Source organism: Amia ocellicauda, chromosome 5, assembly GCF_036373705.1.
Source record: "Amia ocellicauda isolate fAmiCal2 chromosome 5, fAmiCal2.hap1, whole genome shotgun sequence".
Lineage (NCBI taxonomy): Eukaryota > Metazoa > Chordata > Actinopteri > Amiiformes > Amiidae > Amia > Amia ocellicauda.
This window is the reverse complement of record NC_089854.1, coordinates 3,371,485-3,396,096: the sequence shown is the minus strand read 5'-3', so window position 1 is coordinate 3,396,096 and position 24,612 is coordinate 3,371,485. Positions and strand designations below refer to the sequence as shown.

Below are 24,612 nucleotides of genomic sequence, written 5' to 3'. Positions count from 1 at the left end.
TCCCGACTCCTCTCCTCCGCCGCCCCGTGCCGAGGTACCATTCCCAGTGCAGTCACTGATGTGGCCGGGAACAGCTGTGCAAAGTGAATTTGAATTTTCTGGCTTGTCTACAAAAAGGCCCAAGGCAGGGTTTTAACCCCCGTCTCCATATTAAAAGACCGGTGCATTAAAACAGCTCATTAATCCCGAGCCCCATCCAGTGGGTTTTATGACAGGCTTACAGAAGGAGAGGGTTATGATACGTTTTAATCTGTTATTATAAATGTTAACCAGAGGAGAAGGACTTGTTGCATGTTGTTGCAAATTGCCCTCGCCTGGTGTCAGAGTTAAGTGGGGAAAAAAAACATATAAAGAGAAAAAAAAAGTATCCCCCTCATACACAAACAGAAGACAGCAGAGAAGGAAAAAACAAGTTTATGCTGCATTATTTATCACCCTGTAATCAACTCCAGCTGTGTCAGTAAACAGTTTTATGACGCTTTAATGAAAACATGCTGTTGTTTCTTGTGATCCGCCTCGGCAATCAAATTGCATAATTTGTGTTATACACTCAGCCACTGTCTTGTAACGTAAACAGTGGCACAGCAAAGCCAGTACCACCCTTTGTTGTTTGTCTATCACTTTGCTCGCTGTGTTTATTTCTGGACAAAAACACCGTCCCTCGGCTTCGCTGATATCTGCCTCAGCAGGGGCTGCGCTGTTATGTTTAGACTTTTGCTCTGTAAACCACCAGAGCCAGACTCCGGGTCCTGCGTTGATTTCTTTTGTCTGCATGTCTGAGTGTGTGTGGTTGGGAGGAAAGTTTGCCAGCAGTTGGAATTATTTTATTTCTTTCCCATCTTTGGGTTAAAAAGCTATTTTATTCTAGTCGCTACTTGTTTCCTGTGCATCTCTCTCTCTCTCTGTGTCTATCGATGTAGTCCGTCTGTACAGCATGTGAACAGCTTCAAGAGCGTTCCCACAATGTCCCTCCTTGTATTTCTACTTTGCTCTGCTAGGACAATCTGCTGACAGGTCTCCTGGCTGCTGTCCACCGGGGCTGTGCTGGGACCATCAGACTCACTGCAAATGTGACCTCCACTAGATTTCAAAGCTCGAATTGCGGTGTCGCTGACTTCCTTGTGTTTTTATAAACGGTGCATTACTTGCTTTTGCTCAATCAGGAGATATGAATGAGGTCATGTCTAAGAACTCCACATTCTTGTGACATAAAAACATTATGATGCAACTAATTAAGTATGCTCTCTCTAGTTCCACCTTACTTTCTTCCCACTTTCTTTTTTATCGCACTGTTATATATATGTAAGTATGTGTGTGTTTTAAGATAAAAATAAAATGTTTGTGTGTGGTTAAATTAATGATTATTTAAGTTGGTTGGATGCACCAGATTTCACAATGTCTATAACTTATTAAATATCAAACCAAAAGTACTTTACAAAATATTGGTTGTCCTGTAATTTTTAAATAATAATAATAATAATAATAATAATAATAATAATAATAATAATAATAACTTTCACAATTTTCCCTCAGGAATAATTGTAAGTTTTTCATCTTCTTTCAATTACTAACACTTTGTCGTTTAATGTGGGCAATCATAATTAAATTTAATTACCTGTCAATGTTGATAATTATTTTCCTAATTAACCACAAACTCAGTGTAAACAAATTCGTAGGAAACGGGCAGAGTGTTCTAGAATGTTTTGGCTTTTTTTTTTGACGCATAAATGGAAATTCCCAAATACTGGGCCTTTTCTCTCCCTGGAGCATTGCAGGACAGACAAACTGTGCCAGCGGTGTTTGTTTACTGGAGCTGAGGGCTTATATAAAAAACAACACTGTCTGTGTACGTCTCTCCCACACTGCATTCCTGTCCGCTGAGATAGTCAAAACAACAAACAACAAACAAACAAACAAACAAAAGCAAAGGCAGGCCGCGCTCGGCGTTTCCCTCGGCTCTCCAAACACTGCGCCTCGGGTGGGTGGGGGGGGGGCGCTGAGAGCTGGACGCTTTGGAAAAACTAACAATGTCCTTTATTTTCCGATTCCTGCTCCGTGAGCTCGAACTTCACCAGGTTATTTTTAAATGTGTGCTTGTGTACCTCACAGACACGCACAAACATGCAGAAGAGTATCACAATAAGACATACGGACAAATATATATATATTACATCCTGTGGAGATCAGATTTGTGTGTTCCTTTCTTCTCTCGGAGCATAGAGTTCAGCTCTGGCTACATGTATTGCGTCTCTTCTTTACAAATATGTCAAAGAACAAGCCTTTTCAATGGTTACAAAAGCTCTCACAACAGTACAGTGTATTAATCATTTGTCTGTCATAATGAGTGGATTTAATCATGGTAATTAGCTGTAAACAAGTAAACAGCATCGAAAAACAGAAGCTGGATTCTGTATCCAAATTCAGTACAAAGTCCTATGACACCTCATGCTTAGTAACAATTGCCTTTACCTGCTTATTCCACTGTGTTCCGCAGATATAATCCACTGGTTTAAGGAGCAATTAATTTATAGTATTTGTGAACTGCCCAAGCTTTGGTTTTTACCTTCTTGCAGTTCGTTGCGTTCATGGAAATAACACCTCACTTAAGCTTCAGAACAAAGGAAGGCGTGTAAAGAAATTACACACACTTCTGCAAGTATGTTTCTGTCTTTGTTGTCTTAATATTTTCAAAATGTGTGGTTTTGTTTTGAGTAAAAACACTGTTTTCGCAGGAAATTGTGACAACAGCGTTTGATTCATACGAATTCACCTTGACCGCAGAACGTGCTGTGCAACTCCAGTGGAATTAGCATGAATTGAAAATCACTTCTACGGCTGCGACTTGAAGAGGTTTTTCGGGACGTTTGCACTCCCTCAAGTACCAAGAGTTTACTGCTACACAATTGAAGCCTTGCTGAGGTTATGAGGCTTATCCTATTTTTTCTGTTATTATTTTAAGCAGAGAACATAATGTCTATGTGTGTCTCTGTACAATTTAGGAGATTGTGTGATGCTATGTAGTAGTTTGGTGACGCCCAATATCCTCCAATATACAGAGGTTCTATTCTCAGGACTTACTGCTTCTCAACACAACAACAAAAACAACAATGAAATAAAAATGGCAACGTAATTTTCTTTGTTCTAGTCACTGTTGGGCCTGCAGACCAGCATGAACCTGACACAGCACAGGCAGTGGAAAGATGAGACATTATTTGCTGTTGCATTTTCTGTTCTATTTCTTACTTGTTGCACATTTGGCTGCATGTGTTGCATGCATCGTTCTGTACTTGATTCTTGAGATTTTTTTTGTTTTCCTTCTGTATTGCGATGACTGTTATACAGCCAGTTCCAGTACAGCAGTCCCCTCTTAGAGAAGTATACTGAGACTTTTCTTACAGTTTATGGACGGTACACTTCGTAAAATATATGCAACACACTTATCAACTAATTCCTCCAAGCAGTGGCCAAATATCTTTGCTGTGTGTGCACATGAACAAGAAGGATTGCTGCTAGTTTTCCGTTTTCACCTGGTGAACATTGTGCGCTGAGAAGATGCACAGGGGAGCAGAAGAGTCCTCTGCCTGGTCTTTCCCATCACCTGCTCTACCGGAGATCTCAATATGGAGACTGGCCCACAACCCGCCTTGGTTCCCTCCAGCTCTCCCCAGCCAGCCTCCCTGATTTTAACACCACCGAACTCTGCCTGCACTCAGGAGCTTCCCCCCATCGGAGCAGGAGTGTGTTAGTGGCAGTGCTGGTTTCCTCAGGCTGGGGAATCAAACAGAGGCAAGATTGTTTAGTGAGGCATCTTTGTCTAAAGACCATTGATTACAAGAGCTTTACATTGCAGATGATATAGGTATATGTAAGATTAAACATTCACAACAAAATTATTTAGTGCCCTTTGCGTTCATATAATATATGGGTGAACTAGTATACAAAATGTAAATTATGATTATTATATGTATGACTTCTACCAGTCTTCCCTGTATTATTTCCCAGATAAATATACTAAATAAAATGTAGTAACTCATTACACACCCTGTCCTTTACCTAATGATCATTTCCCAGCTGGTTGCACATGCAATGCTGCTTATGCCACCCGGGCATCCTGTGCGAGGCGCAAAATGTCCTGCTAACAGACGGGACAAGTTCCACAAAACATGCATTTCTGCGCGTTTCCCCCCGACTTGTGAACGCTTTCCGATGCTGATCAGTCTTTTCAATCACATCTGTTGCTCGTTGGCTGCCAACAATGGCAGATCTGGGCTCTCCAAGCGCACAGGGGTTAAAAGATCACTGCCTGGGAGCCGGGGGCGCACATGGCACCCTCTTTTCCTAGTGAGTGTGGCAGTGTGTGTGTGCGGGGGGCTGTTTTGTTATTGTGCTACTACAGCAAGCGGCAGGCAGGGGAAATGTCGGCGCGCACCTGTCTTAGATGAATTACGGTAGACCAAACTGTCCCCTAACATATCTCCCAACACAAGACGCAACCCGGAGTAATTCAACCCTGATTTCTCTCCGCCAGAGCAGGGGACAGACGAGATGCCCAAAACCCGAGCGAGCAGCAGCGTCGGGACCCGCGGTGCGCGCTAAAGCAACGCAGGAAAGTAGGAGAAACAGACCCGGGGAGAAACCACGACCAGCAGAAAAGACTGCGTGCCTTTTTCCTGTCCTCCAACTTCCCAGGCGCGGAGAGCATGCAGCCCCGCAGCTAGTGCCAGTCCTGTCCGCCCCTCGCCGCCGAGTCGCCGCCGCACGGCAGCCGCCCAGAGAGACCGTTGCCACCGAAAGTAATGATCGTGCAATACCCATCCTAGAGCCAGACCTCTTCTTCCTCTCTTTTTTTCTTTTTCCTTGCTGGTGCACCGTTTGGGGGGGATCGCCGGGACATTTCTCTCAGCCCTGGAAGTGAAAAGCCCACATGGTACTACAGCACTAGCGTGAAAGTTGACTTCTCCAGCATTTCCCGAACAGGTTGATTTACTATTATTACGGAGTGTGTGAGTGTGAGTGTCGTGATGTCGGGGCTCGGCGGGCTCGGCGGGTGAACTTGCCCGGGTCTGTGACAGGTGAGGCGGCTCGCTCGGTGCTGTGCCCGGCGGCGTGGGCGACCGCCGCAAATTAAAAGTATCATTTTAATGGTTACTGTGTTGGGAACCTGCTGTAGCCTGTTATATATTTTTGACTGTGACTGTAATTATGATGTATAATCTTTTCGGTAGTGATTAGCTGTTTTTAGCTTTTCTAATCTGATATTACATAACAAAGTCAATATAAGTGTTGAAAGTACAAAACGCAAGCCTATAGCAAACCCCGGGTGTATTTATGATTATAATGAGTTGCTGTGTTGTTCATAATACACTCAGTGGACGCGTTATTCCACACCGGGGTTTGTGTATAAAAGCGGAAAATTAAAATTGAAAGTCAGTTGCTGGATTGTAGCTCTGGACTTTGTGTGTCTCTAGGATTATTTGATTGTGTCATTGGATTTTATATTTGCGTGGAAACAGTAGTCGGTTAAAGGACAGAAAGTAGCCGGTCTGCGCGCAGGAGTTACAGAGTAGCAGTCGGGGCGCAGCGGGGCTTCGGCGGCTGCGGACGGGCCGGTCCAGCGACACACGGCGCCTGGTGACACGGTTAACATGTGGGGCTTAATTGATTCCCAATTGAAGCGGTTAGTGGTGCCTGTTGTGTCCTTTCCAGTTTGAAACAATTGGCCGGAGTTGTCTCATGTTCATGTGTGTAGGTCCGCTGTCTGGAGGAAGTTCATCGTTTGAGTCCTTTGCGATTTTATTCGTATTTAGTATTTTAGTATGTGGTATTTTAATAGCGTCTTGTTTAATTACAGGAGAGTAAAGCGTGCAAAACCAGGCCTGAGCGGCTGCGTCGGATCTAATGAATTAATTGCTAAATACGCCAACAATGAAGCTAAAACGAAATCGAGAAAAGCAGAAAATCGCTTTTTATGTGCATAACTTAATATAAACTCTCTGTGCAGTCGGTTCTGTAACCTAATGGTTTGAACAGATTAAAACTGCGACATTTTAATTTGAATGCGTTGCATGAACGGTGTAATCGGATATTTTTGATACCAGTGCTTAATTTGGAGTGTAATATTTTTGTTTCCATGTTTTTTTGTATTGCATAGTATTTATATTATTTATTTAATTTAAATGCGTGTGTATTTCCCTCCACTCCTTATTTCAGCGAGAAAGGGACAGACAGGTTGCATTTATAATTTCAAGATTCACTCTTTCAGGTAGACGTGGCAAGTGTTTGCGTCTTTATATGTAAATGCTTATGAAGTAAATAAAGTCTAATCTAAAGTGCAAAGTCCGTGAAAACCATGCAAACAAACAGCATCTCCACTGCGGATATGCACAACTTGCAGCAGAATTTAAATTGTAATATCCTGGCACCAATGATATTTGCACAAAATAAATTCTCTCCAGTGTAAAAGTAGCATCGCAATTTTAGAAAAATACACAAACCAAAAACAGCCATAAATACACAGCTGATGTAAACTTTAATGCATTTCACAGATTTTTGCTCCTCGACCCGAAGATCAATTCCAGAATAAATGCATACACGTGCTTCTTAACACCTTTTTATTATTATTATTTTTTTAATTAGTTTATAGTCAAGTGTATTGTTGCGCATAGTGAATTAAATGCCTGTGGTGTCCCCACATTTCAATAGCAATTCAGTACACAATTGAATTATAGTAATAATAATAACAATACACTTAAATATAATTAATCTATGTACATCACAATGGAAATATCCTGAAAACAATTGCATACAGGCAATCACGTAAACATGCGGTTGATGCATTTTACACCGTTGTCTTGTGTTTTTTAAATAAACAAAATTATGGACATTCAGAGTCGACATTTGGGACATTTTCAAGACATTGTTTTCCATTTGTAAAAGAAACAACACTTTAAACCGTTTTTTGTGTAGAAAGTCTGTGCAGTTGTATTTATTTATTTTAGAAAACAAATGCGCAGGGAATGTTTGCTAGACTCCACTTTCTGTAAACACCATTTAAACACGACGTTTGTAATTACTTTGTATTTATTTACTTTGTTGCAAGGATGTGTTTGGGAATTCAGGACAGGATGTATAAAGTTGTTATTCAATTAAAAAAATATGTAGAAAAGGCATTATAGATCCAGATTTTTTTTTCTCCCAATTGTTTATAATATACTCGAAAACAAACAAAAACAAAACCATGAAAATGAACATTTTTCCAATGCCATATATTTTTTTTAAATGAGAAAATTGACTTATTAGTAAACGCAATTATCTAGTTCAGAATTCTTTCCAGTCATAGTCAGCTTGACATTTTGAGAGTGACATCGGTGTTGTTCAGTTTTGAGTGACAGACAGGGCCGTTTACACAATTTATATTATTTTGTGTCTTTTCTTACTGTTCCAAGCCGTAAACGCTGTCACTGCTGTGTGTGAAGGTGATTTCAGCATGGGAACATGGCTAGCATTTGCAATACATGACGTGCTTTTAATTGAGTCAAGTAAACTGCCAGTTCAATTTTAATGGAATAAGGTTTGTGAATTAAACACAGCTTTTCATAATTGTCATTTCACAATATCTCTCTGAAAAAATCACAAATTTACATGTGGTGTTTGATAATGTATTTGTGTGTGTGTGTGTGAGAGTATCTCTCTCTCTATATATATTTATATTCTGAATTGGTTTAAGTAAGGAGATGAAGGATTGTGACTTTTTATTACTTCCATAAGATAATTTTTTTTAGCAGCATCAGAAGAATACTTTTGGAATGATATATACCTCTCAATTTGGTAAGATCTGAACATATTCTGTTCAAACCTAACAGATATTAAAGTGAACTAATAATCAATATTAATAATATATAATATCACTTAATGAAAACACATTTTCAGATGTTTTTAATGCCAAAGATCATATACACGATTGAAATGGTATTGTGTTTATTGCATTGTTTGCTTGACTGGGAGTTGTGTGGCAGCCTTTCCTGTTCTAGTTAGATTTTTTTTTTTTTTTAAAGTGGATTCCCACCGAAAGACAGATTGGCCCTTATACTAAAGAAGCCCTAATAACAAATCCCCTTATCAAATTCTCCCAGACCTTCTTAAAAATAACACTCAGACCGCTTCCTTCTGATACAGATTAACCTTTAATGATCACTATCGGAGAACTAGGTATTTATAAATGGGGATAAGTCCTGGTTATGCATTTCTTGTGTGTCGAAACAATACAGGTGCTTCTCAGGGAAAGTATCTCGGCGTGCTCCGCTTTTCTCCGATGGAAAAGTCTAATGTTCCTCGGGGGCGAGAGTGGTGAAGGGAGAAGGCAGGGTCTTAAAAACTCGAAAGCCACAGCATAACAGTGCCGGGCGAACTGGGGGGAAAGTTAATTTTTCATCCTTCGCTTTTAGGCAAAAGGGGGTTTCAAACTAATATTGCAAATGGAGGGAAATTAATAAAAATAAAGAATAGCTGTGCTTCTGTGTCTGCCAGTTCTCTGCAGCTGTAATCCAAAAAAAAGAAAAAAACTACTACTTTTCCTCAATAGCCTTTCCTGTTTTTTTGTAAACGTGCGTACATCTCTTGAAAACCCCTGTGTGCTTTCACTTCGCACTGTGCTGCGTTTTTATTGCTTGTTGATGTGCTAATGAGGAGTCATGGAAAGACTGTCCATCCCCCTTGCCTTTAAAAAAAAAAATAATATATACTGTCCACTTAATGGGCGCATTATGTTATTGAGATGAAGTGATTTAAAAAAAGAGGGGGGAAAAAAAGGAAAACCAATTGTATTTATTGAAAAGGGGTGAATTTAAGTGTGTTTAGGCAGTTGTGTGTTTGTGGCAGGGGGTGGGGGGTTAAAATACTTGGCGGCTTCAACTAAACCTTGTTTGGATACCTTGGAGTCACCGGGGTCAGGGGAAGGAATGTGTAGGTCCCGGAGTTTGCCTCGAAAGACGGTCAAGAATAAGACCTTTTGAAACTTATTTCATTTTATTTCCCTTTTTCGGTGAGGTTCTTCTGCTCGTTTGGTCCTCAAGCTGTTAGTGTTGGAAATTGAGTTTACCTTGGTTTGATCTAAAGCTTTCCTATAACCTTGCCTAGGGTTTGCCAGCTAAACAACCAAGTATCCAACCCAAGGGAGCTGCTTTTTGTGTGTGTGTGTGTGTGTGTGTGTGCTTTCTAATTTGAAACGAGGTCCTGTCAAGCGAGGTTAAATGTGGCTTTGGTTTTGGAGGTAGTCTTATCATGCTTTAAATAATAAGAATAAAAAAGTGACTGCACTGAGCCCTATTGTACACTTTCTGAAGGTTGATATAGTTCGCACAGCGTTGCGCCACTTATCAGTCACGGAAATAAATATATCTTTTTGGTGATGGAAGCATTTTCTGTTTAAAATATTTGTTTTATTCAAATTATAGTTTTTTAATGTTGGATAAAGTAAGTTTTGAAATAAAGATTTATAAATATGAGTTACTTTTTATTTATTCATTTGGATTGAAAATTCTTCTAAAAACAAATAATCTAAAGCATAAACTGCAGAATTGGGATAATTGAAATCTGAAGAGTAGCGATGGCTTTTGAACGTCGTGCCAGTAGTGGTGGGCTACGCTGGCGATCGGAATCTCGGGCCAATTTAAGTGAATGGCAATTAAACATATGGTTTTAATTGAAAGTGTTATTTGGGTTGTAGAAGGCGCAACATTTTTTGGAATAATAAATTACACGCCTTTCTCGACGATGAGGGCTGCTTTTATTGCCCGTCTTCCAGGGTTGTCATTCTGTGCTCTGCAAGATCAGGAACCGTGAAAACTATATATTTTTCTTTCTCATTTTTGCATTTCATCCAGAATATCATTTTAAACTCGCAAGCAGGAAAGGAGGGAAAATTCCGAATAGTTACAGAGAAATGGAAAAGATTAAAAATCAGCTGTTTAATCCAGAAAGTACAATTAATCCTATTAACACGGCAAAGATTTTCCACCGGATTGGATTGGGAGATTGTCTTTTGTGAGCACTTGAGCGTTTGCAGTTTGAAATGTATTTTTTCTACCTGCACTGCTCTGTCAGATGCCTTCAGTGAGATGAAAGCGATAGCGGGAGCTCAGGGTCTGCAGGAATGACCCTTTCGAACAGGTCCACCGAATGGGAAAGCATCTTTAAAAACAGCAACAAGTTGACCTCCCTCCCTGTGTGTGAAAGTGGCGACGCCAGCGCCGGCGAAAAGGCTTTTGATGCCACAAACCGAAGATGTCACACCCAGCTAGAATCAGGAGAGAGCTCTCAGGTTGCAGTTGCTGTGCTTAAGTTAAACAAAAAGAAATCTGCCGTAATACTTGGGCTGGGATTGGGAGGAATCCTGTTTTGTTTGATCTGAGATTGATCTTAAAATAATACTGTACAAACACAATAAAAACAACAACATCCTCTGCTTGAAATACCATTTTAATATATTTTGGTAGATCTGTTTTTTTTTTTTCCTGTTACACGGTGTGGCAGAACTGTCCCCTTTCCCATCGAAAAGTGATTAAAGTCTCAAAGATGGGGCATGTTAATTTTTTATTTTAAATGGGAATGGCTGACTTCCGATGAGCACGAGAAAGTCTTTCAGAAAGAAAGTGAGTCCGTGGGCCGGAAATGACCGTATATTAGAGCTAAGGGTGTTGGTCATTGTTCTTTGTATCCATTAGCTAAACCTCCCCCGGGAGATCTTGGCAGGCAGCGATTCAATTTATGACCTATTATTGAAGTTGTATTTGCTGATACAGGTTGAAATAGTGCTCGGCCGCTATCCCGAGGTCCGCCTGTGGTTCAGGGCGATAAAGATCCTGCGCCGGTCGCTGCCCCGCTTTTCGGGGGGTGTCCGTCTGGAGTGCAATAAGTGAAAAACGCCTCCAGAATAGGAAAAAAATACTGTGGGTTATTTTAAGGTGTCTGGGAAACTCAATCTAGTATCTGTAAAGTGTAGTGAGGCATTTTTTAAACATGACCCAGTCCTTCCCGAGCAACAGGGTTAAGATGCAACTTTTTAATTTTTTGTTAGATGAGTGGCTTGTTTTGCACCATATCTTTTCAGGGATTGCATCTCAACTTAAAACAAAACAACAGATCTCTGCCTTCCCTGGTGCTAACTGCGCATTTGTTTGGCTGTTGCAGTTGTGTTATGGATTTTCTTTCACTCATTTCATTTTTTTGCTACTTAGAATATATTCATAAAGCTGCGTTCGAGGATTTGAAAGCTTCAGAGAGCAGAAGCAGTTGGGGTTTGAGGGGTAAAATCAGTCACAATTGGAGAGAAACACAGTGCAGAGTTTCCTCAATGATTTGTTCGTTAAAAAGTAAATGAACCCAGAGTGTGAAGTCGGAACCGCAGATGGGGAAACTGCAAGACCAGTCTGATCTGAGTCGTCGCGTTCACACGTCAGGACCCTTAAATATGAAACTCTTCTGGCCACACAATTCCCCCCGAGTTAGCTGTGAATTCGACAGCAAATCAGGCACGATACAAATCTCTCCTCTTCATCAGAGTCTGGCAGAGCAGAGCGCTAAACATCTTTCACTCGACACCCAAATGTTCATTTCTGCTCTGAGTGTTCAAGTCAGTCACTTTGATTTAAGATTTACGGAGACTTTAACTGTACAGGACCTATTTTTTGTACTGCATAGATGCTGCATTTGGCTCCACATTTAAATTGTTTATTTATCTGTCTTTATTTTGGTGGTCTCCGCAGTATTGTCAGATAGTGGTAAATCCTGCATGCTCCTTAAATCCTAATCCAGTCACAGCTGAGGTCAGAGAGAGAGCGTTCCTCGGGGACTCTGGGCACTGTACGCTTTGATAAATCCCCATCCCACAGGATGACCATATAAGTAATAACCATATAAATGCATCTAATTTTCATTAGTAATCCGGGACGTATCAGCGGAGTAGGAGTATTGGTTTCTTTTATGGTATTAGTGCTGGCGAACAAGGGATGCCTGCTTATGTTATTTGCATGTGAAATATGTGAATTTGATACCTTTTCTGACAGCAGTGCTTTACAATCGACTTAAAAAGCAGATTTGGGGGATAATTTCTCTCATATTTATTTTCTTCTGTGTGGTATCTTTTTTAACACACTGTATGTGTCTGTGTTTGAAGGCACACAATGCAAGAATTGTGCAGAATGCAGAGGCATGGATTGACTAATTGTTGCAGGTGCTGTTTTCCAAGATGTCAATTGCATATTACAGTTTCAGTAAACTTCAGTATCTCTGCTTATTATTTACAATAATAATGATAAGCAGCATTAAAACATTTTACTTGTTAATCAGGGACACTGAGTCTAATGAAACCCACTGGTCTCTCCCTGTAAGAGTCTTCTGACTACTTACTAGATTAGTTGCCAGTGATTTTAAATTGTTTTGGCTGCTTGTGTAGCCAGTTGACTACTTTGCCCTCAGTCCTGTGCTCAGAGACGTTCACAGTTAGCAGTCAGCTGGATCGTTATGCTCACAGGAGGAGACGCACAGGCACAGCGTTTGCTGTTTGCGATGGCCGTGTCTCCCGTGCTGTTGGTACCAGTTGATCACCTGCCAGTGTTGGAGGATTTGTTGCTTTATCGCATCAGACGAGCTCGGGATTCAGCCGGGGTGTTTCATTCGAGCGGACAGTCGACGTGTCAGCAGAAATTAACATACTCCGAACCAATCTGGGATGAAAATGTTGGCCGCAGCCTGCAAACTGTTCACATTCAAGATGACATTGTCTGGGAATCTTACACAGATATGCAGTTAATGAATTGTGTTCAGTAGAGTTACACGTATAGCAATTTATATGGTTATATATTCTACACAAACTTTAAAAATCCTTCATACCACTGATAAGTGTATGAGCTTATTATGGATGTGTGTGTAAATATATATAGATTATAGTGACAGATTAATTATATAGATGCATAAAAAGTACATTTTTATTAAGTACATTCAACTGAAGCTTTCCCTAAATGTTCCTGTTATTTTCAAGCTACACAAATGCAACTTCAGCCTGAAATGTGAAGTGCAGATGAAAAAATGCTGCTTGTCAATCGGAAGGAATGTTTAGATGTATTTTCCCTCTGCAAAGATGACTGCGGTTCAAAACTGGGATCTCTCTAGCATTGCCCTTGTTGTTATTTCGTTTGCCAATCTGTGACTGTCACGGCACCGAACGGATGGCACGAGTTGCCCAAAGTCACAGAGAGATTTGTTACGCAAGGAAACCCCCCGCTGCCGATTCATCCTGTTACCTTTGCCCCTCCAGCGTAACGCCCAGCGCTTCAGCCGGTCCGCATTGTTGACCGAGATACATCTGCCACTAAATTATCCACAGCTGTTATTTGAATAATTGTGTAATCCCCACCCTCCCCTCCTCCACTACCCGAAAAAAAAAAAAAAAAAAAAAAAAGTCATGGTCAATTCGTTTTTCAGACTGTTCGTTTGGCACCAGAGAGAGCCCCGGTGCTTGTGGTGTGTTGTGCGCTCTGTGGGTGTGAGGCCGTCTGCGCGTTGTGATTTCCCGGGTCACTTGGGTGCGTGTGACATTTGATAGAGTTGGGGGGGAGAAATCTACAGTACTCTTCCACATAAAAAGTGTCTAAACCCACTAGATTATATTGTCGACTCTGGAATCCTTCAGAGGAGAGAGAATTAGCGTTTAAAAAAAGAAAAAGAAAAAAAACGAGTGTAGCGTTGGCTTTGAAGCCCACATTGTTTTAACAATCCCAAACGCACGAACCCAAGCTGCAGTCGGGGGCAAGGTGGGACTAATTGTAAGGCGCCGTATCTTTCTTTTGTGTAGTTGACTGGTTTCCCTTTTTTTTTTCCTCTCTTTTCAAATGCTTACACACAGTCGTGAGGGATTATATAGAAATGCAGAGCGATACGTTCCGCTTTCTGTTACAGTGAGACGAGTCCTGGCCATTATCGCCGTACTGTCACCTGTGTGCCAACTCGGGCGGCCGCTGATCAGTCATGATGTTACGGCTTATTCGATCAATCCGTTCTCAAAGTGGCGTCAAACCGGAACGACCGGAGAACTTTCACAGCTCGTGTCTTGGGTCCTCAGGTGTCCCCTATAGGGCCTCGAACCCTCTCCCTTTCATACAGTGAAATCGCGCCCGTCATACAAATCCATATTGACAAGCTGTCGTCTCGGTAGAATTCAATCCCTTTATTGTCGAAGTTGTAAGCGTTAATCCTGTACTGCCTTATTTGGATTTGAATTCCTTTCACACTGGACTTGTGAGCGATACTGGTGAACTGTGCATTACAAAAGGAAAGGAAGCTCTTTTTCTAATCACTGTTGCCAATGCAGCTTTTTCCCCAAATTTTTTGTCTTCTAAAACACCTATTTCACTTTTGTTTTCTGTAAGTAATTTGTCACACCAAGCCCAGCATAGTTGTGATGTCATTCACACATGGCTAACTTTAATTATAGTGTTTACACCGCCTGGTGAAGACGATCATTACATCAACAGTTTAGTGCTAAACAGATCGCAAAAGTGTTTTCTGTGACACCGACAAATAAGGCTGCATTGCACAGGTTTTTTTTTTTTTTTAGTTCCTGGTATCCCATTCTTTTATTTGAAAACTTAAAAAAAAAAAAAATCTGTATTCTGGGCAGCTGGATCACTAACTAGCCACTGATTTGTTATATTTTCTGCTTGGTTTGATTTCCCCCTGTGAATCGATTCCGGTAGTAAACTGTGGAATAATCTTGACTTAACCTAAAAGTTGTGCACACTGGCTGCAAATTGAACTTGAACTTCGATATCAAGCTTAATTGAAAAATGCAATACTCCATCGGTTTGTGACAATTTCTAATGATCTTTCTTTTTCAGCATATTATTCGCTCCCCGACACTTGAACCTGCTTTCATCAGGGCCCGTGTAGCTCGGTTAAAATCGGCAAAGGAATGTGTTTGAGAGATTTTTATTATTGGGCATCTTTACTAGAAATGGAATGAACCACATTCAGTATAAATACTGTCCGCTTTGTGATTCGACGGCTTTTGTTCAGCCTTTAAAATGTGTTTATTTGTAACAAGGTCTAAGTGCTTAAACTGATCACTTCTTATCAGGGACACACAAGATTGAAATGTAACAATTCATCATCAGCGTTCCTGTAGTAAACATTGTTACAATACCTAGAATATGCTCAGGGGACAAATCCTAATTTTGCTGCCTAAAAAAAGGAAAACAAACCCTTGTATGTTTACGATGGGATTGTGTGAGAGTGACAAACACATTCCTGGTTGCGTTTCTGGAATACAAGATGTAGTAAAGTTTTGTAGCAAAAAAGGTAAAGGTTGATGATCCAAGCTTTGTGTATCGCTGTTCCACGATTCGGAGCAAAAACTAATAAACATAAGACACTCTCTCTACGGGGAGTCTCTCGAACAGCCAAGCCAGAGGATTGCGTTGTTGTAAAGCGGTGTTGAACTCTTGAAGGCCGGGTTTGCTGCTCAGGTAAATCAATCAATCGGCCAGAAAAAATAAATAAACGCAACAGATGGGGAAAGCTTTGATGAGAACGATGGCAAGGTTACGACTGAGACTCATTCGGCCTTTTCTTTCCCCCCAGTTTCTGGTTGAGGTTTTTTTGAAGTTTTACAATCTGACAATAATGGAGAACGCACAAACCCAGCTCCGTGTCAGGGACCGACGGCGTTTATCACACGCTTTAACGCAAAGGCCGTTGACTCTTACCACGGTAAAACCAGTCCATACCAGAGCATTGCGAAGGTCTGTTTTATTTCACACGACCGGTGTCGATAATTTCTGTCCATTAGGTTTTAATTACGGTGGCATTGTGAGAAGGTCAGGGGCAGCGGCAGCATTCTGATAGGAAAGGCCTTTTCTTTCTGAGGAGAGGCATTTAATGAAAACCTGGCATCCTTCAACTGAGTGAGAGAGGGAGAGAGACATACAGTCAGGCTTTTTTTTGTATTTTTTTCAGTGTTATTCAGTGTTTTGTCAAAGTTTGCCTCAAACTTTCCAGAAACCCCCTACTTTCAGTCCATCTCCTGGGCTCTGTGCTAAGGAGCCCGGACGGAGACATCAGTTTTGTATTTGCTGTAAGTATGCTGTCACCATTACCTAGTGAGGCTCTGCAGTTAGAGCGATTGGTTTCCTTCCTCTGGCGGGGAGCAGACAGTCGCAGTACTTATGCCATGGCTAATTTCAAAAACACAGTCCTGACTTCTCCTTAAATGCCGTCTTTTCATCCCCTCCTCAAATAAAATTAGCTGCTGCCGTGGAAGATCATTTTTCAGTGGCTCGGTGCTGTGGTTTAAGACTTCCTCTTCATTTATTAGCTTATTGTCAGTATAAAACAGTGTCGCAATTTGACAGTTAATGGGATGTAGCCGCTTTTAAAGTAACAGGTTTGAACCCAAGAACACGGGGTCAAGTTGAGCCCCAAGGATATTTTATATTTTTTTCCCTCCCAAGTTTAATAGCCCGCCCAATGGGGACCAAAAAAAAAAAGCAGGGGGCGTAATTTAGCATCCCAAATGTTTTTTTTTTTTTTTTTTTTTTCTCTTCTCTCACAGGAGTTAATTGTGTAGGAAATTGATAGTTCTATTCAAGTGACTGTGGCTGTGTTGAGGGGGGACCCCGCTGTGAGGGACAGGAGTGAGTTTTGTGTTGGACATTGACATTTCTTCTCAGAAACGAAGGCAGAATTGAGCACATTTCTGTTTTAATAAATAATCAAACCTGGAAGGGCCATATTAAAACCAAAGTAGGATAAGACTTCCTATCCTTTTCTTTCCTCCCATCATCAGTGGTACCTGATCAGTCAATAAGCTACATCGTCAGGCTAATTGAGCATTCAAATGTGATTTGAAACCGGCCAAAGCCTGAACATATTCATGATGCTGGATCTGTATGCCTTGGTGTGAGATCAAACTTCCCAAATTATTCCGTATTACCCAGATCGATCGTGGACTCCTGACGAGGGAGCTTTAATCCACTGACTGTCTAATTGTGTGCCGCTAAAGTGCTCAGGGTTTGCCTTCTTCCTTGCAGCATTTTTAATACTTAAGTAGTTCTATTTTATGTAGAAAACCAAAAATCAAATGGCACAAGCCGTTCTCAACACTAGGCCCAACCCCAAACCAGTGACCCTAAAATAGAAACTACTGCAATAGAAATGACGTTTCAAGCAGGTGGCCGGTGGCAAAATGCTTGAAATGCTGTTAAGAAAACCCTGTGGTTTATTGGTGTGAGTTTGGGGGGGTTACCAAGATCTGCCTGTTTTGCCTTGTGAGTTTGGGGGCTTTGCTGTGTTCACTGGGACACTGAGGAGGGCAGGTGTGCTCAGTGCTCCTCACAGAGGTCCAAAGCTCCACTGTATTTTGGATAATTGTAGGCAATACAGGGTGTGTAGTGATAAATTAAGGAACTGGCTTCAATAGTTTCTTTTCTTATGTCTGGTGAAAATAAAACAAACTCATAGCTGATGCTCCAAGAGTTACATCCTCAATTGTGTCCCGTTTCAGTGGTTCACCAGGCGGATTGAAGATTTTTAACAGATGTGTGTGTTTTAACACATTAGACGGGGATCAGCACCTGAATTATTTATATTTACTCCCCACCCGCCCCCAGTCTCTGCTCTCAGTGTTGAGTCTGCAGGAACTCATTCAGATAGGCGCTGTGATTTCCAAGGTTGTCTCGCCCAGAGCACAAAACGCAACGTCCATTAGATTGCGTTAATCCGGATCCTGAATTTCCACGGCTTCCGTCACCATCACTTCTTCACAACACTCGTCAACAGTATTCTGATGTCTGTGGAAAATTAGTTATTCCTCTCTGAACACGGGTGGACCCTGGGCTCTGCTGGTGTGGGTTTGGTTTTGGGGTGTGGGTGAGCCAGGACCTTTGGGGTTCATCCATCTGTCAGTCCCGAATGGAACGTTCTCAAGTAATAGCGGTTCAAACCTGTTTCCCGACCCCGAGAGCCGAACGATTGGTGTCTTTGACTCTGTCACCCTAGACTGGGCTTCCTAACTATTCATCTCCCCCAGGTAGATCGTCGGGTCGTCTGGTTCAGGTATCGGTCATCCCCCTCTCCCTCTCTCTCTCTCTGTCCTCCGTCTCTTCCGGAGAGATTGAGCAGTGTGACGGCCCCCGTGCTCTTTCTCCAACGGCAGCAAAAATTATTAATGAGAGCGCCTTAACGAGAGTGAGAGATCTTTGGGGTATAGCACAATTTATCAGAAAGACGTAGGCTTTGAAAAAAGAAAAAAGAGGGGGGGAAAAAGGAGGCCCTTCAAAGAAATTCTATTCTTCTTATTTTTTAATGTTTGATGAGACATTGAAAAGTTTTATAACGTCATGCTGTCTGAACAGTGGAGAACAGAGGGAAATGTCTAATCACTCTTCACAGAAAAATGACTTCCAACGAGATTTAATTAACTGATAAGAGGGGCTTCAAATTAATTTTTCAAGGATGTTAGATTTTGATTAAGAAAGTCCTAAAAGAAATGGACGAATAATCAATTTTTTAATCAACTTACTCAAATGGCAACTGGTTAATATGGTAATTCTGGCAATTAGGGCAAATATTGTAGTGCTGCAGTTTCAATGCATCCCCTTAAAGGAATTATAATATCTTTACATCTAATTATCATGGTTATTTAATTTTTTTGTGTGGCTACCTCTCAATTTCAGTTTTCATTTTCCCATTCTTTCTATTAGAGTTTCATTCAGAATCAAAAGTTGGAAACCTTAATAAAACGAAACTTTCCGAACACTTAGCTCTGAATGGAGGCTCTCACTCGATCCTTAGTGGATAGAAACCAAGAAAGAGAGAGAGAAAAAAAACTTTCACAATCAATCAGTTATTTTTTCCATTTAGAGCAAAATCGCTTCGGAGCTTTATTAAGATTTGAGTTTTGTGTAATTATTCCTCTTAGAAAAACGAATTAGCGGTTTGAGAGCGACTATGGCCGTTTTGAAACGGGCCTGGGATGGGATATTGGATTTTTTTTTATGTTTTTCGTAGCTGGTCGTTTTGAAAGTGTCTGAAAATGCATTAGTGGGCAAAGGAGAAAATTCCCCCGTGCCACATAATTGAAGAAATAGCTGTGATAGATTGTGTTTTAGAAATTTTATTTGAAAAGAACATCTTATCAGAGTAATCGGGAGTAATTTGCTCTCTGAGTTGGTGATTAATAGAAGTATTGAGTTCAAGAAAGGGTTTTTGCTGTCAGGTAAAGAAATTAAATGAAAAGAAATGCTCGCTGTATAGTATATAGACTTTATGGCAGACTTAAAACTCGCTTTACATGTCTTTGGCAAATGGCCGTAGTCTCTGTGTAACTACTCACACCCTACTCACACCACGGTATCTGTCTGTGTCGGGTCGTCTATGTCTGAAGAAATCTCACCCATTCCTGGTTTTATAACCCAAGCCGTGATGAACATACCTTACCAGTAAAAGTGAATCCTGAAATACACAAATATTGTTAAATATTCATGAGCCAGAGACGATTACCACGCGTGACTTCACACACTCTTAGCAATGCAATTATGAACTTTTTGTGCTGTTTTTTAGGGTGGGAAGAGTGAAATATTTAAAGTATGTTTTTTTTTTGGCCCGGAGCCATTCCTACAAAAAGGGATGTGGCAGCTTTTCACATGTATGTGTATGTGTGTGTTTTAATATATATATAATTCACACGTGGAAGTGGCTGTGTAGCTTTCAAATTGCGCAAACTGGCAAAAACTCAATATTGAACGTAGATATTCAATTAGCAAAACTCATTAGCAAAACTTGGCGTTTGTTGTTTTTTTTTTTTTTCTGGCTCCGAATCAATGGCTTTGATATGCTAATTAGCGAGTAATTTAATTTCAAAAGGCCGCAATTAACAGCGCAGTTGTGGACACGATGAAGTTAAGCAGCATAATCTAATTTGCATTAGTAACGAGCGGGGAGTAATTAGGGGACTAATTAGACACTTCAGACAGCACTTGTGTTTACTTTCTTAATGAAGTGCGGTTTTTTCAAGGCAGTGAGCGCGGGTTTGGCATCGGTGCAATGACAGCAGCGCTGGCACGCAGGGAGAGTGGCATATGGCTTACAGATTGGCTCTAATTACACAACTGGTACCGGTTAGGTCACGGCGAATGCCACGTGCCATTGGCCCGCGGTCTGGATTCAAGTACCAATCAAAAGATGTCTTTGTAGCTCATTAACAGGCGAGTGCGAGACGGTGCTGCGGCGATGCTTGTCGTGTACGGTGGAGAGGGGTACGGGACACTCACAAATCGGGACTCGGCCTATTTTAAAGTCTGTCTGGACGGTATACCTGGTGTCGTCTCCTCCCAGTTACCAAATTCACTACGGTTGTCTTACGGTACAAACGATGATATTTCAAAACCGAAACTACGCCAAATCTTCTCATTTTCTTTTTTTTTTTTTTTAGTTCATGTTGTGCGTTGAATGCATATTGAATTGCATTAAGTTCAAAGTTTTATTTTTCCTTTTTTGTGCATCTTTTTCAGGACTTCCAGTCATTTGCATGGCAAAAATGTAGGGAACAAATGTGCTGCCCTAGTGAAGAGAGTAGGAAAAGATAGAAATTAAAATGAGACAAAGGGCTTCACTTTTAACTCAGAAAATGGCTCCTACAGCCGAGCAGGGAAAAGTTACAACCCACCCCCCCCACAAAAAAAAGAAAAGAAAAAGTCTTTGTTTAAAAGATGGTCACTATCTGCTGTCTTCCATCCTGTCTGGGCTGTATTTTGTGTCTTTGATTAAAGGTTGGTGGATATTTGGCTATGGGCTCGGTAAACACCATGGCGTTATTTTCTCAGCCACTGCGTAAATATGAAATCCTTCTCCTCTTCAGTAGCCGGGCAGCTGGCAAACATTCCTTAGTCTTCTGCGGGCTTTGTCCATCGGCCGTGTATAAATTACACTCCTGCTTTTGTGGGGAATTAGGGGCCTTAAAGCGACCGTGCACAGATTTTAAAAAGGCCGAGCGCAGGATTCAGCCCCCATTAAAAAGAAAGGGGAAGAGAAAGTAATTAAACTGTATGAATTGGATGGACGCATGGTTTTAACATAAACGGGATGGCAGTTAAAAGTTGTAGCTGTTATATATTATATATATATATTTATTATATATTTAACATATGGCATGGTTGACACTGCTCTTGGTATTTGTTTACAGAGCTGTAATTGGATTGTGCCTTTGTGTACGGAGGGAAATGCTGCGACAACTGCATTTGTTTAGAAAGACGAGTCAGTTTTTAAGGTTGCAGTGTGTTGTGCTGGTGGACAAAGCTTGAGTCAATGCTTATAGCTCAAACGTATGACTAGTAATGACTACACGATGTGAGTTTACTGCTCGGTATCCCGTCTGTCCTGTAACCGGACATCTAGAAGAACTGTGTACTTTTACAGATTTTCGTTTGGTCAAAGGGGCCGTCTTAAAGGGGAACATTCGCTTTAAAGTTGTCTTAAAGAGGGCGGGGCCTTCAGGTTGACAGACAGGGAAGCTGTGATTGAAAGGTGAACAATTGGGAGGGATTTGATCTTGCGGAGTTTAAAGACTTGTAAATCTCTCCTTTTTACTCCAGTAACTGAATTTGGAATAAAATAGTAGTAAACCTACTCTGCATATATATTTACATTTGTTTTTAGATAGACCTAAGTGCCCTGTTTTTTATTTTTGTATGCATGGTCTTTAAAATGATTTTGATTTCTTTCATTTCATTTTTTCAATCTGACTTTCAAAACTCCACTTTTCCCCCAACTTTACGACCGGATTGTTTTAGCAACTGCCTTAGTGATCGGTTTGGAAACTGTCCTGTTTGCCTTCACTAATGTTCTCCGAGGCGCTGATGGGTCTCTTTAGATTATTTTTGACGAACATGAGGAGTTAATTGGAGAGCAGAGCAGTTATAGTCCGTCAGGTACACTGAGTCCCTGCGATACAGTTCATGGAGTTGACTGAATTAAAATGTGTTTGTGTGTGTGTGTGTGTATATATATATGTATATATATATATATATATATATATATATATATATATATATATATATATATATATATAGTGTGTGTGTGTGAAGAAAAGTCTCCAAATGATAAACAACCTACTGGAGAAAAATAAAGTCAAAATCAAGCGAAGAGCGTAGGATCCCAGGCAGGGTTTACCCTTCATGATACCAGCTTTAGAGATTTGCATAGCTGAAATTACTTACAATTACTGAGTATTCAAGTGATCAAACGGCGCTCTCTGAGCCAGTGCACAAGGACAATGGCCAGCGCCGTGACTGACAGTGCGTCTGAGCCTGCAGGTGCTCGAGCCGGCAGAGACGGCAAACAGTAGGGCAAAAAAAACACCAATTGCACCCTGAAAATGAAACGAAAACAAAGAAAAGGAGAGAAGTAGTTGTTATTTCTCATTCTGGCCTCTGAAGCAACCTTCTCCAAGAACTGTTTGTCCAAGAAAGCGAGTTGTTATTATTATTTGGGGAATATTTATTATTATTTGTATTGTCTGAGGGCTGGGGCAAGTCTTTATCCAGGACAGAGTGTGTGTGTGTGTGTGTGAGAGAGAGAGAGAGAGAGAGAGAGAGAGAGAGAGAGAGAGAGAGAGAGAGAGAGAGAGAGAGAGAGAGAGAGAGAGAGAGAGAGAGAGAGAGAGAGAGAGAGAGAGAGAGAGAGAGAGAGAGAGAGAGAGAGAGAGATTTTCTTTGGGACCATGTTTGTGTTGTATTCAAATCTCAAAGTCCCTTCCCTATGGATCAGATAGAGTCAATTTGTAACAATGTTGTAATTTTTGTAATAATGATAGACTAATTGTTGTTATTTTGCTGTTGTGGAGTCAAGGTTAGGGGCTTTGAACTTTCAGAATCGGAACAAAACCGAAAAACTGAAACAAAAACCTAAAAAGTAAAGATCACCTTCCAAGTTAGATTATTATAAAACACATCCAGGGGGTAGAAAACTTCGTCGTCTTAGGATGTGAGAACACACACAAAATAAAAGCCAAATAAGGGTCTCAATAAATTAAAATTACCCTGCCCTCTCCTGACCAGACACACACTAACACACACACATGCTCTCACACTCGTCCTAAGTGTTGCGTAAGTATGTGTAATTTCTTTAATCTTGGGTGATATTCACACGCCGCGCTTTGTATTATGTACCTATTTACGAACGCGCTAACCTTTTCAGCCGCCCCTGCCTTGTTGATGGGTTTACAACCATGCTGAGTAACTGGCCCCGTGGTTCCTGAGCCACAATGGAAATGAATATTCATTTAGCGGCCGAGTGGGAGCCGTAAGTGGCGTGGTTTGTATTGATTATTATGCGTTATTTAAGTACCTTTTATTTAATTCACTGGAGTTAAGGACCCCACCCTCCCTCGCTCCCCCCCCGTCCACCCCAATATCACTCGCTTTCGCTTTAATCTGCAGCCATTTGAATGGAAAGTGGTGCTTTTATGTATGGGCTAGTGCTGATTACTCTATCTATACAGAGAGCGATAGGTCTTATCTGCACAATATGCTCAATTAAACAAAGATAAAGTTGTGCTCCCAGTTTTGATGCTGCGTTTTATGTTTTGAAGGTGTGTTAAAAAAAAAAAACTAAAAAACAAGTTCAAGGTCATGCTGGAGGGGCTTGGATGGCCACCTTGGGTAAACTGTAAGATTGCTGTACATATTTTGTTTAGTTTTGAAGCTACAACGCACAAATTGTTAAACTTTAAAGACTGTCTGTCACACAGAGGCATGTGAATATGGATGAGCAATGTTTAGTGATTTGATGTGCCAGTCAAAGATGGAGAATATGTCTTGTTTAGCAAACTGGAGAAGGTTTATTAAGTCTAGCAAAGGACTTCAGTAATACCTGTTACTTTCTGTGCTGGGTTTTATTCTGAACTGCAAAGTTGTCCTCTTAATCCAGGACATGAACTGAATACTGACGCACACAAATATATGTATATTAAAAAAACATAAACAAGCTCTGGTGCACATAAGAGGACACACTGATCGTGTGCAGCCACGGCCACCAGACACATCTCTCTCCAAATGGAAATTGTGCCGTTACGATCGCATTTGTAATTGTTAACGACGTCCGTCGTGACGACTAACGACATCTTTACGCGGCCATTAATTCCGAGCCCAAGGTATTGACTCCCAGAAGCCATCCGTAAACAGCCATGTGTGACCTCTGAACCCCGGGCATCGCCGGCCCTGGAATTGCGGGGGGCTCGGGAGGTGAGCGGGTTAAAAGTTCACCAGCGAGCGCCAAACCAAGCGCCTGACAGAAAACAGGAGTCCGGGCCAGGGAGCCACATGCTGGTTTTAATAGATACCATAGTGCCGATGTTGCTGAAGGGGGGAGCGGCGTGTTTAAGACGGGAGAGAGAGAAAATCTTCACAATGCTTGTACCGACAGTCACTGTCCTACAAGATGTATATCGGTTCACCCAGTAATCTTTAATCGAGGCCTTGCTAGTTTTGTCTATTACATCCATCTTATTTATTAATTTTTATACACCTTTCTTATCACTCCAGAAGGTGTTGTGTGGATTGAAGC

General features: G+C 41.1%; 1 protein-coding gene across 8 annotated transcripts in view; it reads left to right on the top strand.

Moving 5' to 3' along the window:
* Window positions 1–4,406: 4,406 nt before the first annotated feature.
* Window positions 4,407–24,612, top strand: part of foxp4 (forkhead box P4) — a 130,008-nt gene continuing 109,802 nt past the window's right edge. For 2 of the 8 annotated variants that reach the window (XM_066703266.1, XM_066703269.1), the window contains exon 1: window positions 4,413–4,977. The gene's annotated coding sequence lies outside the window, so the exon portion shown is untranslated. Of the gene's footprint in view, window positions 4,978–24,612 lie in introns of all 8 variants that reach the window. The other 6 variants (XM_066703267.1, XM_066703265.1, XM_066703264.1 and 3 more) reach the window with 6 other exon arrangements.